At 41.8% G+C, this 10,722-nt stretch overlaps 1 pseudogene; it reads right to left on the bottom strand.

The window, feature by feature from the left end:
* Positions 1–10,722, bottom strand: part of LOC102470977 (protein FAM149A-like) — an 81,636-nt pseudogene that overhangs the window by 69,896 nt on the left and 1,018 nt on the right.

Here is a 10,722-nt window from a genome sequence, read left to right as displayed (position 1 = left end):
CCCTACACCAAGGTCTCCCAGAGTTTTCCCCTGTGTTTTCCAGGAGCAGTTTTATAGTTTGAGGTCTTAGATTTAGATTCTTGATCCATCTCGACTTGATTTTTGTCAAAGATGAGAGGTAGGGTTTCAAATTCATCTTTCTGCAGGTGGAAACCCAGTTTTTCCAACACCATTTGCTGAAGAGGTTTTCCTTTTCCCACTAGATTGACTGGTGTCCCTTGTCAAAAATAAGTTGACTGTATGTTTGGGAATTTATTCCTAGGGACTCTATTCTGTTCCATTGTTCCACGTGTCTGTTTCTGTGCCAGTACCATGCTGTTTTTATTACCACAGCTTTGTAGTATATTTTTGGGTCAGGGAGTGAGATGCTACCCACTCCACTCTTCTTGTGTAGAATTGCTTTGGCAATACAGGGTCTCTTATGATTCCAGATGAATTTTATGATTGTCTTTTCTAGATCTTTGAAGAATGTGTCTGGTACTTTGATTGGAATTGCATTAAATAGGTAGATTAATTTGGGTAGAATTGCGATTTTGATTATATTAATTCTTCCAATCTAGGAACATGGGATATTTATTTCAGTTCTATCTCAGTCAGCCTGTTATTCGTATATAGAAATGCTATCGATTTCTGTATATTGATTTTATATCCTGCAACTTTACTGTAATCATGTATTACTTCTAGTAATTTTTCCATGGAGACCATTGGGTCTTCTATGTATACAATCCATGTCATCTGCGAATAGAGAGAGTTTCACCTCTTCTTTTCCTATTTGAATGCCTTTTATTTCTCCCTGTTTTCTGATTGAATTGGTGAGGACTTCCAGTACTATATTAAAAAGGAATGGAGAAAGTGGGCATCCTTGTCTTGTTCCCTTGTTTAGTGGGAAGGCTTTCAGCTTTTCTCCATTCAGGATGATGTTTGCTATGGGTTTTTCATAAATGGCTTTTATTGTGTTGAGAAATGGTCCTTCTATGCTGATATTGCTAAGAGTCTTGATCATGAAGGGATGTTGTATCTTATCAAATGCTTTTTCTGCATCAATTGATATGACCATATGTTTTTTATCTTTATTCTTGTTAATATGATGTATTACATTTATGGTTTTGCATAGGTTGAACCAACCTTGGATTTCTGGAATACAGCCTACCTGATCATGGTGTATGATCATTTTTACAAGTTGTTGGATACAACTTGCTAGTATAGTCTTCTTTGAAAGTTTTGTAGAATTCAGAGGTGAATCCATCAGGGCCAGGGCTTTTCTTTGTTGGGAGGTTATTTATTACTGATTCAGTCTCCTGGCTTGTTATGGGCCTATTCAGACTTTCTATATCCTCCTGGCTCATTCTTGGTAGATCAATGTGTTTCTTTATGGCTAGTCTAGCATTTCAGCTCACAGAGTACTGGCAGAGATATACAGGCTGCACCTGAGGTTTCAGTTTGACCACCAAAGGTGGGTGGTTGATTGCCAGTCCTGGCGGGTTCTCTTCCACCCAGATGGCAGGGAAGTTTTAAACAAGTGGAGAGAGTGTCTCATCATTTCCACTGGGGGCCTTGGGATCAAACATTTGTTGCTTCTCCTCTCAGGGCATTGCCACAGCCAGGATTTTGGAGGGGCTGATGGTTAAAACAGCTAAGTCAAAGGATTCAAAGCTGATTTGTACTCTAAGTTCAGTCAGCAGGTCCCTCCCCAGCTATGGGATGGGGACTCAGTGGGGCATCCAGCTGTCTGAGGGTGCTGGTGAACACGACCCCTTTCTACTTCCTGTGCTATGCCGTCAATTGGCTTTTATTTTCTTTTTCTTGGTCTCAGTTTATGAACATTTGATCAGCAATTTCTAAGGAGTTGGGGGGCATTCATCCCAGAAAACCCATCTTGCTTCTGGAGTTTCCTGCAAATGTCAGGAGTTGGCTGGTCTACAAATGTAACATTAATCATTCACTGGCTTTCAGGGCTCTCCAGATTAAACAGAGTTTCAGTCTGGTATGCTTCTCAAAGCCTCTGTGAAACTGTCCTGGTGGCTCACTGTCTTTTTAATTATTTCTGTTGTTTTTGCCATGTTGCTAGATTTCTTTGTACTCACCTTCACCCCTGCAAGAGCGCCTCTCTGTAATTTGGGGTCACGCTCTTGTAATCATGTCTTTGCTGCTGTAAGGACTCTATGTTGTTCCTCCAAATTCAGTAAAGTGAGGAGGAGCTGGCAGCAGCCATCCCAAGTGGGCTGATGGGTTTGGAGCATATATTCCATGAGCTCTAGCATTTCCTGGAGCTGTTCTGAGTACAGGGTGTGTGGTGTTTCCAATTAAGCAAGTCAGTGGTGGTAAAAGGCTGGTAATATAATGCTCTTCTGCCTTCCATAATAGCCTCATCTGTGCCTAATTGGGGTGGCCCTTGGGTATCTCACAAGGGCATCTGGAGAGTGAGGTTGCCCTGGGCTTTAGTAGCTAACTGGGTGAAAGCAGGGGAGGCAGAATCTGGGTGTGGAATTTGGGAAGGTCAGTGGCCTCTCCCCTGGGCAGGCTGAGCTGCTAGGATTCCCAGGGATTTCTCTGGTTTAATTTAACTCCGTAGTCCCCAGAGAAGAAATCTTTCTTAAAGTTAGTCGGCATACAATCTAGCCCAGTGGGCTTGGAAGATTTGGACTGAGGTTTTCCCATTGTGCCTCGAATTCTCTCTGACGTTTTCAGTTATTAAATATCTGCACTTCCCAAAAGTCACGGGAGATCACTGATTGGAGGAAGAGCTCAATTAGCAGACTCTGGAAGGACAATGACTCCTGGTGGCGGGTCTTAGTCCAGAGGTTAAGAAGCCTCAAGGCTACTGCTTAAAGGGCCAGACCACGTAGGCGATATGTTTGTTGAATTTTTTAAGGGGGATCTTGACAAAGGGCTGCAATTAGGAAGATCTCAGTGGTTTCTCCCTTGGGGTTCTGCTTCTCAAATCTCCAATGGCTGATACTCTGGTGCAAAAGGGAGTACTCCTGTGGTGGATGACAAATGGAGTGGAGAAGGAAGTGGGAACAGGTGGTCTAGGTAGAGAGATTGCTGTCTACCCTCTCTTCTCCCAGGGAGAGTGGGCATGTCTTGCTCCCTGGGGTAAGAGGTGAAGGAGGAGGGAGGACGTCTTTTGTCAGTTGAGAGGAACTAATTTTCCAGCTTCCAGAGACAAAACTCATGATCTAATATCTACTCTGCCTATCCATCTCTACAGAAAAGCCCTACCAACTGCTCCTGTGTCCCCCCTCCTATGAATGATGTCACCAAATAAAGATGGGTGTCCCCCTCCAAGGGAAAGACCATTCAGGCATCTGCTATGGCCGTGCCCCTCGTGGGCTTTGTGTGTTTCCTTGACACTAGGCAGTTGGATATAGAACCTCCACCAGATTACACACATAGAGAGAAAAGGGGGCCCTCAGCATGTAATACCACCACTCAGTCTTTTCAGAAACACCACAGAACCACAGAAAACAGGCAGACTCATGCCCCATAGTGCAATGCACTGTGGGACTACAAACACATTCACTCATCACATTCACATTCACTCAGAGGTTATGCATTCCCTCCCCACATCAACCCAAAGACAAATGAGTCCTGACTGCCAGTCCTGGACCAAAGGAGAGTGTTCAAATCTCCTCTTCCACTCACTGAATGGGTTGACTGATGGACTCTACAGACCAACCAGAAACAGATAAGTCCAGAGTGCTGGTCCTGTGACCAAAGGAGAGTGTAGGGCTCTTTTCAACCACTCACTGAGTGAACTGATTGAGGGACCCTACAGATCCCTAGGGCTTACCAGATTACCAGAGTTGACCATAGGTGATGCATCCATTTCCAAAGTAAGAGCTGGTCCTTCTCTCCAATTGGAGTTTGATGATCCAGGAATGGTTTTTCTCCAGGTGGGCACTCCAGCTGAGAGATTTCATCAGAGGAGTCAGGGACGTGCCTATCCCTCCACACCACAGTGCTCATCCTGGTGGAGGGAGCACCCTGGGATCAGCGGCTCAAAGGGCCAGTCAGATTTTTGCTTCCTGGCCAACACACCAAATGTTGTGGGAAAACAGATGGCTGAGGGATGAAAAGCAACACTCTAGAGAGATAGAAATACTCTTTATTGTTACTGTCAGTGGGTGTGGAGGAGTTAACACTCTGAAGTGGCCCTCTGTGAGGGTTAAGCTAAGATTTTCATTGTGGATTTTGGGAGAAGGGGAAGCTAAGGATATCCTATTAAGAAAAAGAAGTTCAAAGTTAACTTTAGAGAAAAAAGGGTTAGATAAGCAGGGTATCTGTCTTTTAAAGGTCTCAGGTGTCTTATCATTTCAAAGAGGGAGAGGCAGTGAATTTGGGCATGGGGAATGTCAGCAGCTGTTGGCCTTAGGCTATTGTGAGTTCTGGATGTCTCCACACCATGAAGAGGAGTGGTCAGGAGAGGCTTAGCACAGACACAGGCCTAAGTATGGCTGACCACATCATATAGAGGGTAACATTGCTGCTATGCAACTAGGGCAGCATAAGGTGTTATAAGATAGATTAGTTGTAATATGGTTAAACGTGTAGGCTCCACATGTAAAAAACAAGCCTATAGGCAATTGTGCAAGTCCAATGACATAACTAACATTTTCTTTGTTTCTGCAGGAATGAGATTCTGGTGGCAAGTGCAGACAGTTGGATACACAATTTTGAACGTGCACACACGTGTCATTGCTAGACATTAAAACTTTTGGGGTATATAGCATAATGAGACCTTTAAATGGCTCTAAAGATGCAGGTCCCCAATTATGCATATCTTTGTAGGACTTTTTTTGTTAATATTTGGGAAAATAGTCAATTATTGGATCTCTTCAAGGGGTTTACATACTGGTTGTAATCAGGATACCAATATACACTGAACATGTTTACTATTTTCAAGACAAAAGTTAGTCAAATTAAACTCTTGAACCAATTTTGTCTACATATTATAGTCAATGCATTGGTGTAATTCACCATGCAGAGGTTCATGATTAGCAAGTGCTAAAAAGGGTTCAATTAACCCTGATAAGCATATGACTATTACAGAGCATACTGAGTTAGCAGTCTATTTGGCACACATAGCAATAAACAATTTCTCAGGAGTTGGTACTTTATCTTGTTCTTTCAGGATCTCCTGAGTATAGTTAGTTACTGCTTACATGTCACCCAGCTGCTAGGACTCACTGTGGCTGGCCTGATTTTTCTTTTCTTGGTCCTCCTCTTTTTCTGAATCTTAGTTGGAAACTTGGTATCAGGTTTTGCGGTGTCTGATGCCAGCTCATGATGTGCAGGTCATTCACATGAGAGGGGATCCAAACCGGACCTATAGGAGTAAACACAGAGGCAAACCCTCTTCCCCAGGTTACTAGAGGAACTGGACCTTGCCAGGTAGGATCTGGAGGCATTTTATAGAAAACTTCAGCCTGAGGGAGTTTTTGTGAGGCTGATGTTTGCTTCCAGGCTGTGCTCCATTGGTGCGATTTTGTATCAAAAGTCAAATTTAGACGATTCAATTTAAACATGGTTAAAGAAATCAATCTGGCAGCATGGGTAGAGGGGGGTTCCTAGATTCCCCTTTTTTTGTTTTAAAAATATTGAGAGGGTTTTTTTATTAACAAATTCTAGTAAATTAGGTCTATTTAGACTGTGTTTTAGCACCTAATAGTGTGACACATTTTTTTATGCTCACTTCAGATACTGTGATAGTCTACTCAGCAAGAAATGAGAGGACATCCAGACGTAGCCAAATTTATTGGGGTTTGTTGATTAAGCCCATAGCATATGGGAGGACTTGTATCTCTCAAACCCCGCAGCCCTGAGTGAAAAGGAAACAGCTTATATAGACCAGAAATGCACAATCATTCCTGGGGTGATCTGATGATTCACAAGGACAAAGGAACAAAGTGAAGGGGCTTCAGGAGGGATAGAGGGTAGGGTTGTTCTATCTTCAAAGCAATAAGCCAGTTACAGAAGCAAAGCAGGAAGGTTAATTATTCCTGAGGGCATGTTCTAATCACAATGGAATCTTAATTGTTCCCCTGGTTTTAGAAGAGGTCTCTGGTCACTGACTGTTCCTTAAGGTGCCAAGAAGTGGGGTATCTGTTGATTTTATCCACTCCAGTGGTGAGCGGAGAAGGAGACCCAGTTTCTAAGATGGAAGTACCCTTTCAAAATGGAGTCGCACTTGCTTCAATACTATTTGTCATATATACTTTTTTCATAAAATCTTTCTAATTCTCTACAATTCCATCTTAGAACTTCTGCAACGTAACTTAAACCTTCTGCAACAAGCTTTATTCCTTGTTTATTTGTCCCTTTTACCTTTTTTTTTTTTAATTCTGGAGTAATCCAGCCATCTTACTTTAGGACAAAAATTTTACCATACAAAACTCTATATTGAAAGGTTCTCTTTTCTTTTTAATCTTTTCCACCAGAAATACATCTTTATACTGAAAGAATAAAATTCAGCACAATCTGTACTCTGTAAAAATTAAACTTAACTGCTTGCTCTTCTTGCTTCTGTACAAAAGCTTACTGCCGCCACCTTGAAAAACAGTCCTGAGCTATGCAAGCTACTGGGACTTGCTCAGCCTCCTGCATACAGGCTCAGCTCCGTGCAGAAAGCCAGATCCCTGCAAAAATGTCTAACTCCTCCAGAGAAATCAGCACCAGACCACCCTGAGTATCTAACCTGACTCAGTTGCAACATCTGCAACCACTCCAGTGGGAAGGGGAGGAGACACAGTTTCTAAGATGTAAGTACCCTTTCAAAATGGAGTTGCACTTGCTTCAATACTATTTGTCATATATACTTTTTTCATGAAATCTTTCTAATTCTGTACAATTCTATCTTAGAACTTCTGCGACATAACTTAAACCTTTTGCAACAAGCTTTTTTCCTTGTTTATTTGTCCCTTTTACTTTTTTTTTCATTCTGGAATAATCCAACCATCTTACTTTAGGATAAAAATTTTACCATACAAAACTCTATATTGAAATGTTCTCTTTTCTTTTTAATCTTTTCCACCACAAATACATCTTTATACCTGTATCTTTCTTTCTATATCTTTTTCCTACTTACCGTTTCCTTTCTACCTTGTTTCTTTTTTCTTTTCTTTTTTTTTCATAAATTTCCTTTTGGAGATAGTTGTTACCTTTGATTAATCAGATAAGGAACATATTTTGTTGGTCATTTTAAGGATTACTTTAGACTTGTCAAAGCCCATCTCTTGTTCTTTTGCATAGCCTGGAAAATCTGACACACTAGCTCTTAACTTTATACGTAAGACTTTACATAGTTATCAAAATTTTTAGCTTATTGCAAAAGCAGCTTTTAGTACACACCAGCAGCTTACATATATATATTTTACAAACAAAAATTGCTTAACAAATTTCCCAGTATAGAACAAAACATTGTTATTGATAACAGTTTAAAATGTTAATTATTTGAAAAATCCTTTTTAAAAGTCATCAAACAAAGCAATTGACCATGAACAGAAAATTCCAAGCACCTTTGAAATGAGAAAAGTTTAACTCAGAACCAGTAGTTGGCATAATGGTTATGTCACTGGATTCCCATGTAGTTGACTATGGTTCAAGCCCTAGACCTGGTGGCTTAAATTCATGCCAGGCATGTGTGCATGCATGCCCAAGATCCCCAGAGGAGAATATAGGAAAAGGGATTGTGGCATGGCCATCCCTCCTGGGGGGTGATTTCTCGCTTTCTGTCTCTCTCTGTCTTTCTGACAAGCCACATGGCCTATGACAAAAATCCCCCCCCCCAAAAAAAGAAAAGGTTTACTCAGTGTAGGCTGTTATCAGGGCTACAAGGTCACCAGAGGCTGTCTTATGCTTTTAAGTTTTAAACATGCCTGCTTTTTAGAGGTCCTGATAGCTGACTATTTACTAGGGAGAATTCTTCTGGTAAACTTAAAGAACATCCTCTTGGGCAAATAAATTAATGCCAGCACTCCCAGCTGTAGCATGCATGGAGTCATAAATTTGCAGTCTAGTTGTCTGGTTAGAGCTTTTGTCAATTACTGGGTTGGACTGAGACAAGAGTGATGCCTGCTTGGGTTTTGGGCTGGAGGCATGTCCAGTATGGGGTTTTCTGACACATCAGTAGAAGAGAGGTACTGATTAGTCCAATGAAAACGTTCACCACAGTGTTTGCATCTTGAGGAAGGCTTCCTTTGTTTTTCCTTACAATCCTTGATAGCATGTCCCTCTTTTCCACACCAATAGCATTTTCTATTTGGAGGTCTCAATACTGCAGTCAACAATCCTTGTTGGTGGCTTTCAGTACCTACTATCTAACACACCTTTATCATGTCTGCTAAAGAGGTGGTGGGCTTGCCATAAATACCTTTCAATATCTCCTGCCAGTCCACATTAGCATTCTCAAAGACTAGTTGTTTCAACAGTGCCTCAGCTGCATCTGCATTCTCTACTTGTCTGTAAAAAGATCTTTGTAACCTGTCTATAAATAAAAGTCATAGGTTTCTTGTGGCCCTTGATGTACCTTAACAAAAGAAAGGCATTCCCCAGAAGAATCAGGTGTTTTCTTCCATGCACGAGTGACAATGGTGGCTATTTGCCCAAAGACTACAGGTGGCAAAGGGGACTGTTGCTCATTAGTAGCATAATCACCAGTCCCTGACAACATTTTAGCAGTCACTTCTGGATTTCTTATTACATTATTGTCAGCCATCTGATGGCATCTGTCATCAAACTCATCTCTAAACTGTATATTGGGCAGGAATAGTTACCATTTTTACCCACACTTTCCAGCCATTGGTTGTAAGTTCATAGCTTGTCGCTATGTTGTCTATCATCCCTATAACATAATGACTGCTGGTTTCATATTTGATGATAGCTTGTTCCTTAATTCCTTAAGTATACTATAGGGTAAACATATGTGGCTTGTCCCCTTTTGCATATAACAGGAAAGACAGAAAGCACGGAAGTGTCCCCTTCTTGTAAAGCACTGCTTAGACATGTCTGTAAACATCCCCTGGGCAGTTTTTCCCTCGTCAGTTTTTTTTTTAGATAAGGCCTTGAATGGGAGAGGAGGAGTAGAAGGAGCCAGTGGGGCAATTGGATTAGGTTTGGTCTCTGCTGTTAATAGCTCTTTCAGAGGAGGTTCAAGGTTATCAGGTTTTCCAAATTGAAGCATGGCATTTCTGTATAGATGCGAGGCATGTAATTTTTTTTTTTATAGACCACAGATTAATTTGTTTTAACACCTATCATGCCGTGAATTCATAAGGAATAGGTTCTGGTACCTCAGGCTCTTATTCATTGGTTCTCACAAAGTGTGCTTCTCTGGGTGGAGCAGGCTGGTGCTTTAGTTGAACCCAGGGATCTTTCTCTTTGGCTCCCTTCTTTTTCTGGTCATTTTTCTTCACATGTTTTAGGAAGCTATCTCTGCTCTTAGAATGCTTAATATGCTCAATAAGCACATTAATTCTCTTGGCAAGAATCTTGCCCTTAACTTGTTTGTTCACAATGATGCCAACAGCATGCTGGGTAACATTGTAGACTCTTCCAGTTTTGCCATGGTATCATTTGTGGGGCATTCCTTTTTGAACAGTATCCATTCCCTTGATGTCTATAATATCACCTTTCTTATGGGTTCATATATATGTTGCTAAAGGAACCACTCCATGTTTTCTTTTTTGGAGACGTTTTTGCTATAGGGCGTGTGCACTTACCAGAAAGACAGAGAGAGATACAGAGACAGGAAGCGAGAAATCCTCTCCCATGGGTTATGGCCATGTTGCAATCCCTTCTCCTCAAGGCAATTTCCTTACCAGTTCAAAACTGCTTTTCTTGAAATTACCAGTTGAACTTGCTATTGAAAGTAGTTAGATTATTTACATGCCTGTGATTCTTGTCAGTGTGTTAATGCCAAGCCCAACACATACGCACTGGGTCATCGGCCAACAGGAATGGAGCCCCTCTGCCACTGGGAGACAGACTTCACTGAGATGAAACTAACAAAGGGCAGATTCTGCTACCTCCTTGTGATGGCGGTTATCTTCTCCCACTGGGTAGAGGCCTGGCCAACCCATCGAGAAGATGCCCAGATGGTGACAAAGATCTTAGAAGAAATCATTCCCTGATATGGAGTCCTAGACCATCTCGCTTCAGACAATTAGCTCCAGCTTTGTCAGTAAAATTACTCAGCTCTTAGGCAAGGCTTTAAACTTCCCCTGAGATCAGCTCTTAGGCAAGGCTTTAAACTTCCCCTGGGATCTTTGCTGCAGTTATCACTCTCAGAGTTCAGGTCAGGTAGAAAGGATGAATAGGACTCTTAAGGAAACGATTACTAAGATGACCATGTCGTTGGGCAGTGACTCGGTCCAAAGCCTTCCATTTGCCCTTTTTTGTGTGTGCAACATCCCAGGGCAAGGCCTCTCACCATACGAAATAGTCTTTGGCCTCCCACCTGTGCTTCTGCCACATTTGAAGCAACCAGAGGCCCTGGACTGGGCAACACAGAAATGGGCATCAGACCTGTTAAAACTACAACAGGTCCATTCCCTCTTGCTTCCTTATTACCCTCCAGAAGAGTCCTCCTCCTAGCTCTCTCCCCTCTCCAGCATTGGTGTTAGGGATTAAGTGCTTATTAAGAAACACCATAAACTCAATTTCTTGCCCGGGTGGGAGAGGCCATTCACTGTTATTTTGACTACCCCTATAGCATTAAAGGTT

The sequence above is a fragment of the Tupaia chinensis genome, unplaced genomic scaffold (assembly GCF_000334495.1).
Source record: "Tupaia chinensis unplaced genomic scaffold, TupChi_1.0 Scaffold144005_1, whole genome shotgun sequence".
NCBI classification, from domain to species: Eukaryota; Metazoa; Chordata; class Mammalia; order Scandentia; family Tupaiidae; genus Tupaia; species Tupaia belangeri.
Note: the sequence above shows the minus strand (reverse complement) of the source record. Positions and strands in the feature narration are given on the sequence as shown.